This window comes from Thermobia domestica, chromosome 18 (genome assembly GCF_964235325.1).
Source record: "Thermobia domestica chromosome 18, izTheDome1.hap1.1, whole genome shotgun sequence".
Classification (NCBI taxonomy): Eukaryota; Metazoa; Arthropoda; class Insecta; order Zygentoma; family Lepismatidae; genus Thermobia; species Thermobia domestica.
In genome coordinates this window covers 163105701-163115260 of record NC_137471.1, presented here as the reverse complement: position 1 = coordinate 163115260, position 9560 = coordinate 163105701, and positions in this window count along the sequence as shown.

The window sequence follows — 9560 nt, the reverse complement described above, 5'->3', positions numbered from 1 at the left end:
ATTTAATTTAATATTTAAATATTCCAATTTGTAATCATGCTCTAATGAAAACATAACTATATGCTTTCTATTATTCCATTTCTTGATGACTTGACCTATAGGCAATATCAGACATTATTTTATTTGTACTGCATGGAAGGTCTAAAATATTTCGGTGTGTTTTGAATCCCTCCTCCCGTTATACCATACGCGCCTCTGTACTGTGCTAATTTTGGGTTGCTCACATGTAATAAGTGCCGCTGTTTTTGTCCTCACTAATATTGAATTAGATCTTAGGTATTTTCTTTAATTATCTAAGTTAACTTTTATTGGCGCTAGTTTAGCTCTGGTTCCTAATAATTTGGTTTCAGTTAGTTGGTGGTTTTACATCATACATGCGCACGTAGTTCACGTATTTCTCGTTAGGTGTCTTCTTTAGCAGCTGGCTGTTCACATGTGCGCATTGTATCCATCTCGAGAGCTTAGTCTGTGTTTCGTCTTGTTTTTAACGTTTAATAATAGATGTAGCTACGGTGCCTGGCTATTGAGAAAAGTCCCTTTGCTAAGCTTTTAATTATTTATACTATAACTTAAGTAAATACTAATTATTCTTTGCAGTTTAACGCTCACAATTACACCCTTTGGCATAACTGAGGGAATGACTGAAGCCAGTGAATCATGATGAGACAATTAGTGAAATGAAAATGTTTGATGAAACTGGAGTATCCCGAAAAATAGTAATTCTTGTATACACCTGTCTAAAAATTTTATCGTACCTTGATGTGCTAAATATTAAAGTTTATCTATTACCGATTTGAATCCCCTCAAGAGCCGACATTGTATTGCAGTATCCCTTTGACACATGGGTAGTGATTGTTATACTGCTTAAAATGACGTTCATTTGTGTTAAACTTTTATAATGATTTTTGCTTTTATTTGCTTCTAGAACATTACAACAATAGTTTTTGGTGGTTTTAATTACCTAGGTACATCAAGCCGCAGTTACAGTGGACAGTGCGATTTTAGACGCATTATTATTCTATTGCTAATGTTATTCGATCTCAATTACACAATAGACTTTGTGTTTATCAAAATTTAAGAGTGTGTTTATTACAGTACATTTTTCTCATTTTGCTACAGTCAATAGTTACTATACATATAGCGTTTATTATTCTATTGCTATTAGTATTCAATCCGTGTTCAGGATAGACGCTTATGCCATGTGTTTTATATTGCTCCAGTTTCGCAACAAATATGTTCACTATTTCTGAGTTATGAGAAAGTAAAAGAAAAAGGTTTTAAAAGAAAACGACTAAAGAAAAGAAAAATAATCGCTAAACATCACAGCCACTTCTTGACGATTTTGAAAGACATAACTCAACGTGGTAGTAGCATTCACGGACGGATTTTCACCCAGCGGGAGATGTGTTTGTTGACGTTGTTTGAGTGCTGTTTTGTGGTTCACTGAGGAAAGGAACCGAACCTTTGTGTTTCTTAAATTGTACTTGAGAAAAGCGAAGGAACCCTACACAAGGTCCGTAATTGGACTACGGTTACTTATAACTCATATTATTTCGTGTATAGCGAAGGGTTATTATTATTATTATTATTATTATTATTATTATTATTATTATTATTATTATTATTATTATTATTATTATTATTTAATATTATTCACAAAGGAAGCAAAGAAACTAGTTCTGACGCATTGAAACTCTTTAAAAGCCTTACTGATAACATAAAATAACAATATGAAGAAAAAGCTCCCTAATTTCCAAAATCAAAAACCTCAATTATAAAACTCTTAGTCATCTTCAACCTTGTGTTTATATATATGTCATCATCATCATCATAGGTATTCTGCCCTTATTGGAAGGTCACTTGCCGCAGCTGAGAACCTTCCATGCTACACGATCTTCCACTAACTTCTTCTTCACGTATGAACTTTCTATTTATATGGTTCCGTGCATGTAGCGCCCGTAGACTTAGCGCCCAGTGTTTCTGGCTCACAGAAAGAATTTTATATTGATTTTATCTCACAATCAGGGATGTCCAGTTCATTTTACCATTCTTTCCACAGGTCGTTAATTCCTGTTATTTTCTTACATCCATGTTCCGTGTACTTAGCGTCCACTAAGTAAAACTGTTATGAAGAGGGAGAGCGAGAGAGCGAGAAAGAAACAGAGAGACCAGCCAATAGCACATAACCTCCTTGGGAAAGGGGGAAACGCAGAAACGTAGTTATATATATATATATATATATATATATATGTGTGTGTGTGTGTGTGTGTGTGTGTATGTATGTATGTAACTGTACTCCGTGGTATGCAATGCTCTACAATATTTAAATGTACTATAAACTAAGGTTACATATTTAGCTTTTAATGTGAAAACTATGTAAAACAGACGTAATCTAGAATACCGCAATGAGGATAAGGCATACAAAAAACGGTGAACATATTCTCACGACTGAGAACCGGGACAAAATGTAAACTGTCGAAACACCGGGATAAGAGTCTTCATGGAGGTCACGGTGGTTCAGTGGTAGAAACACTCAAATTTGGTTCATAGGATCCCTGGTTTTATCCCATCTTGCGTCAAATGGGCTTTGTGGTAGTCAGACGCTGCGTGCATGGATAAACTCGGAGTTCTCTCGTTTTCTTTCACTTTCTTCATTACACCATTTCATTCATTCTCACAATCACCGTCTCCTCTATCCTTCTCCTATCTCCTTAATCGTGTGATGTAAAATCCAAAGATTTCATTTCATTTCAAGAGCTTCCAAACCGGGACTGTCCCGGTAAAAATCTGTCATATGGTAACTCTGACTATATAACAACATCGGGTTTGATACTAAAAAAGAAAAAAAGTCATATTATCATATGGTATTACACAGTTTCAGAAAAAAATCTAACAAGCTATCCGCATTAAACCTGATACATATTTCACAGCTTTATGCGTAATATAAATCTATATAGTTAAGCAATTGATATCATACACTACAAGCACTGAAAAACAACGTAACGTTCTATAATAAAAGGAACGTTGCTTTACCAACCAATAAGTTAATCGCTCTACGAACCTTATTGTACACATTATACCCTAAAGTTACAACCTTATGCAGTAATCAATTCCAATCAGATATTGAACGAGTATGGTGTTTCTTTGAGAATAATCCATCACTAAGTTGAACAAGCGCCTTTGAAGGCTAGTCGTCTTCCATTTTACCCTCTTCTTCGGTAATTCATATCGCTGCTCTTGTTCGATGCAGTTGAAACCATGGCCTCATCCTTTTGCAATGTCCATCCACAAGGAAGGATGGACAGGTTCAACCTTTTGGAATTTCAAATTCGAAGCTTCTATCAATTTACACGTTCGTGTCTCTTTCTGTAATTTTGCTATATGAACGGGTATGTTGCGAAGAAACAAAAGAGGCTAGCAAAGAAATTGAATCGTAAGATCACCGTAAGATGAAAGTCGCATTCTCCAGATACTACCTTATGCGTAATGTTTATCAAAATAAATTAGAAATTCTTCAGTTTCTTCTGGTACGATTTGCTGTAAGTAATCCATCACTTCTGACCCTTGTCAGAGAGAAGGAAAACAAATCCGTCCACCATTCCATAGAAATCGGACTTTCTCATTCTCCCTGTAAAAATTCGCCAATCCCAAGTGCTGCAGTATGTACTTCGTGTTCGTGTGACTTGTCTGGAACGCTTTGGCTTACGACTTCCCTCACTAGCCACGTCTGGTTGTGAGTTTAATTTACATATTCCTATATATGTTTGTTTTATCCCTCCTCGCTGGTCTAGTGGCAAGAACGCAAGCCTTTGGCGTATGAGGTTCAAGATTCGATTCCTGGTGGGAGAGCATTGAATGACCAAAGTGGTTCGGATTCCACTATAATCAGTAAATTCAAGTCTTCTTTAGCCTACCTGGCAAAACCATGGGACATAAAACTAAATACAAACCTATTTATTTATTATTATTATTATTATTATTATTTATTTTTTTATTTATTTTTTTATTTTTGCAAAAGGGAGTTTTTATTATGAAGTAAAACACTATTCAGAAGTATAATATTGAAATTTGCAAGAAGAAAACTTATTTCTGCGTAACAATTTAAAAATTAATTAGTCACAGGTAATTGTTTTAGAATTCTCCATGTCTTTTTAGGTACTTCTCACTACACTAATTAGCACTTTGATAAGTCGTGATGAAATGTAAACGTAGTTTCGTTGCAATTCTCCATATCCAGTAGGCATTTTTGACGTGCTGTTATTAGCGCTTTTGATATTTCGAGATCAAAGGTTTGAAGGGGTCTGTGTCCCACCCAACCATTTTTCCCAGGAAAATACGAAACACATATTCCATCATTTAACGTTTATAATATCTGTGCACAATTTCATTCACTCCGGCTAACTTCTCCTTGTCTTTCGGACATCAAATTTCTTCAAATTTTGGGTGGAGGCTTTTACCCTTAAAACAGTTTTCCCCAGAAAAGAAAAAAAACACGTATTCGTTTATTTCATGTGTAATATCTACCTGCCAAATTTTATGAAAGTCGGAGTGTTACATTTCGAAAATGTTACATGTCAGTACATTCATGTAGCTTGCATTTGCGGCAGAAAGTTCTTGTTTTGTGCCCCCTCTTTGCTGGAGAGAATTTCTTGGACTGTTCCTCTTCAGTATGCAGGGAAGCTTCCATTCTCCGTGATTTTTTCTCAACGTTGGCGAACTCCTAACCAGACGAAATGAAGAATTTAGGGCATTTCAAACTTTTTTAATGTCTGTTTCTCGTTTGAAATTACGCTTTGATGACACAATACCATAAGTGTTGAGTCTACTTACATCAGTTATGTAAAATACTGTCATAGGCCATTTTGTTCATTGTTTTGTAATCTAACAGCGAGCCATATGATTGTTAGTGTGACCGTGTGATTTTGTTGTGTTGTAATATATGATAAATTTGAGTTTTTCCTCCGCTCTAGAAGTGACCACTTCAGGATAGTTGTGCATTGTGTTTTGCAATGGGTGATCTTACTGGGTATATATTGTCAAAAGAGACAGCGCACCCAAAAAATGAGAAATTGTTCGTCTACAGTCATATTATATGTAAGAATAAAATTCTATTGCAGAGTGTGTGAAGAATCTGAAACTTCACAAATTAGGAACAGTTCATCATCAGGTATTCTAATAGCGCCGATGTTGTCATCAAAACATAAGGCAGCCCATGTAGGATCGCTTTTCTCCGGAGTTTTGCTTTTTGCATTAGCACGTGCTTTTGCATTAGCTATAGGTGCTACGCTTCAAACTTCTAACCAATCCTCTGGATAAGAAAACTACTCAACGTCTCATTTCAATATCGGTACCTGAACAAGAAACTTCAGTTGCATTTGTATATAAGTCTGCTAATATCTTATCGTCTGTCGGGAATCAATTTCTTCATTGTTTATTGATTTACCAAAAATATTCCTCCTCTACCATCAATAGTGACGTGTATTGTTAGTGATCTGTTTGTCTACCACGTGCAATGATCAAAACACACTAACAATAAACAAAACTTTACATACAATCAGTGGCAAAGCCAGGATTTCTATTCGGGGGGGGTCAGTGTCCTACTCTGGAAAACTTTTTTGTTAATGTGGAGACTGAAAGCACAAACTTAGGTTTTATTCTAGCAACTTTTTAAAATTTTGGTTCTTGGGAGTTCATATCCCGGGAAACTCCCCCTAGATACGCAACTGCATACAATGGAAAAATTAATACAGTTTGATAGACAAAAGCAACTATTATGCTTCTGACAATGGGCTTATATAAGTGAATAAATAAAGAAAAGCTGCTACTAAAATAAGCAAAATTGCAAATAATTAAATCAATCAAACTAAATAATAACACATAAAGTTGCAATATGTTATATCTGACTTCATTGGGACAGTTAGAAGATTATCAGAACGTTCACTCCGCTACGAGCCACAATCTCAATCTATTCTGAATCTATCCTCATATTTCTTCATTAAGGCTCGAGTTTAATGGACCCACTCGTCACCCAATGCTATAAATTTTAAAAACTATCACTTAACTCACGGAAATGAAAAAAAAAATACTTAAATAACATAATACAAGAACACAACCAGGGAAATGTCATAGAATGTCAATACTTACTAAGCCTTAGTAATTATTACAGAAAGTATGCGTACGAGTGCAATGGACCCACCTGGTAGTCCTAGGCAGTGGCGGCGGTTGGACGTTAGAAGTGGGTAGGCAAGACATGATCTGAATACAGTATTTGTATGTCAGTGTTACTTTTCCTGGTTGCTTGTAACACTTTGTTAGAATAAAGGCTGGATAACTATTAGGAGGCTGTTATATAGACTAAAGGCTGTATAACTGTATAACTATCTTTTTCAGTTAAAATACCGTATATCTTGTTTCATATTTTGTTACGTAAATTGACAAGAGCAACACAAGATACTAACTCTTTGTATTCTTATACAACGAAGGTGTACGAAGAGATCTGATTCCCTGCTCATGAAATCAAAAAATCATAAAATCATGCATCTTGAAATTCTGTCTGGAAAATTGTGTGATCAGATTAGGGACCTATTTAATAAATTTGCAAAACAAATAAATAGAAAGGATAATATTAATCAAATAATCATAGTAATGGATAATAAGGCTTGTTCTGCAAAAGTTATATTGAAACTGGAAATTAATGAACAACTTATATTTTTAATTCCACGCATGTTATTATATGTGTTATTACTCTTAGAAAGACAGTGAATACTACAAGCATATGCTACGACATTCAAAGAAATATTTTTGCAGCTTCCCGAAACATGTTCGTTGCCATTAGATACAGTTTTCATTTTCTTGGAATACATGAAAACTCAACAATACTTAGTCACTCCACATTCCAGTTATACAAAATAATCCTAAAACCTAGAATTATGTTGAATTTACTAAATTTAATTGTATAACAAAACTGTATATGTACACCCCTAAACTCGTATATTACACTGCAAAATTATATATTCCTTACTGAGCTCCTTCGTGGCTAAGCGGTTAACGTACGCACCTTTGACGTGGGAGACCTGGGTTCAATTTCCGGAGGGAGCTCACGTGGTTCGGACTCTACGTTAATAATTAAGTTCACGTCTCATATAGCTTCGCTGCTGAACAGGATGTTAAACTAAAAAAAAAAATGAAATCAAAATATTCCTTACTATAAGAAAGAAGAAAAGAACTGTCATTTTTTCAAGAAAAGAACTCTTTTAGGAACTGTCAATTTTTGTGCAATTAAAGAATAACTTGTGAAGGACTTCTTTTCTTGCGAAATGATATCTCAATTAGATCCATAGCGGCTTACTAACATATCGAGCCCTTGTAAGATGAAATGAAAGTACGCTCGAATTGTCTCGCTCCAACAGCTTTATTTTTGGGCCATTTTTAGTGGCATTTTTAAAACGCAATTTCTGTAGCTTTCTTAACTTCACGGAAAGATAACCAATACGTACTCATGGAACGACAAATATTTTATGGCACCATTTGTATTCTATGAACCAATAATACATACAAAACTTTATATTTCCAAATGAAACTATATACATTAATGGGTCATTTCAAAAAGTGGAGAGGCAGCCTTTGCCCCCCCTCTAATCGCCGCCCGTGGTCCTAGGGTTAAAAGTGTATCCTTGTATGGATATTTAGATAGAGGAAATACTAGTTCTTGCCGAGTTTCTTTAACTACTTACGATATGTTCCATAATTTTTAAACTAGGGTTTAAAATGTGATTGATTGCGTTTAGGGCGGCTTATAACACTTGACACATGTTCATTAGAACGTTTTATTTTCATTTGATATAAAGAATTACCCAGCAAATTTTGGCATTTGAATTTTTTGACACCCTGTATTTACGATAGGAAATGAAGTTATGCAATGTGCATAAATAATTGCTGTTTTCCATGCAGTAGTATTTGCATTAAGGTGCGTGTAATTATTATTATTTAAAACTATATAAATTTTAAAATAACGCTGGCACATGAATTCACATCCATATATGAAAATCTCATAGGTGATATGGTAATTCTCTTAAGTCGTAATTAAATTTTACGTAATTACAGATGTACATGAAAAGTCAGAGTGTTAGACCTGACGGTAATAAACAGAAGAGGAAGAAAAGAACACATTTCTTTCAACTTGCCTAAGGGGTATTAAAAGTGACATGACAATTGTGCAGGAAGTTTTAAAACCCCTTAGGCAGGATCTTTCAAGTGAAAAATTTTTGTTCTTTCGTCGTCAAAAGAGAGGGGATGGGATAGATGATTTGAGTACGAAACTACATTTATACATATAAACTAGTTTTCTCTTTGGTCAACCCTAGCACACTGATAAGCATCAAATATTTTCTGGGCGCTAAGTATATGATATTATATGTGGGCGCTAAATCTACGGGCGCTAAGTGCACTCCACGATTTATATATCGTCGATTAATTGTAGCCTATTTTGTTCCTTCCCGCTCTTTCCTGCCACCATACCCTCTAGCACGTCCCTCATGATGTGAGTTCTGTTCAATTTCGCTAGGTAGTTTTTATTATATGCTAATTCCAGAAATGTTTCTCCGAGTAAATTTATTCTTTATTGACAGATACTAGGCGCATTCTTTTTATTTGTAAATTTATATACTGTATATACAGCTATATATATATATATATATATATATATATATATATATATATATATATATATATATATATATAACTAACTAACTAACTCTATGGCCTATGGAACCCGGAGGTTCAATGCCGCGTTCACAAAAGCTCTCCACTGACTTCTATCCTTAGCTAATTGCATCCAGTTTCTACTTTGTATTCCTATCTCTGCGAGATCCATCTTAATATTGTCCTCCCATCTGCGCCTAGGTCTTCCTAATGGTCGTTTTCCGATTGGTCTTCCAGTCAAGACTTTGAAAGCGTTTCTACTTTCTTCCATTCTAGCTACATGACCCGCCCACCTAAGCCTCCTAGACTTGACGACCCTAACAATGTTGGGTAAACCGTATAAACTATGTAGTTCCTCGTTATGAAGCTTCCGCCATTCCCCATTCTCGTTCCTCTTGGGTCCGAATATTCTTCTCAGGATCCTGTTCTCAAATACTTTCAGTCTATGTTCTTCCCTCAGAGTAAGCGACCATGTTTCACAACCATACAGAACAACAGGCATGATTATCGTTTTATATATTTTAAGCTTCAAATTCCTCGACAGAATTCGCGACGACAAGAGATTTTGAACCGAATAGTAACACGAATTCCCTGCTTTTAGTCGACATTTAATTTCTTCGTGAATATGATTTTCGTCTGTTAAAATTGATCCTAAATATTTGAAAGTATCCACTTTATCAAAAGCATTATTTAATATTTTAACGCCTCCACAATTTGCCGTATTACGGTCCCGACGCACTTCCATGTATTTAGTTTTCTCTGCATTTACTTCTAAACCCATGTCCCTGCAAGCGTTTAATAATATCTCTGCATTTATTTCTACTGTTCTCCTATCATCCCCTATTAAATTTACATCATCA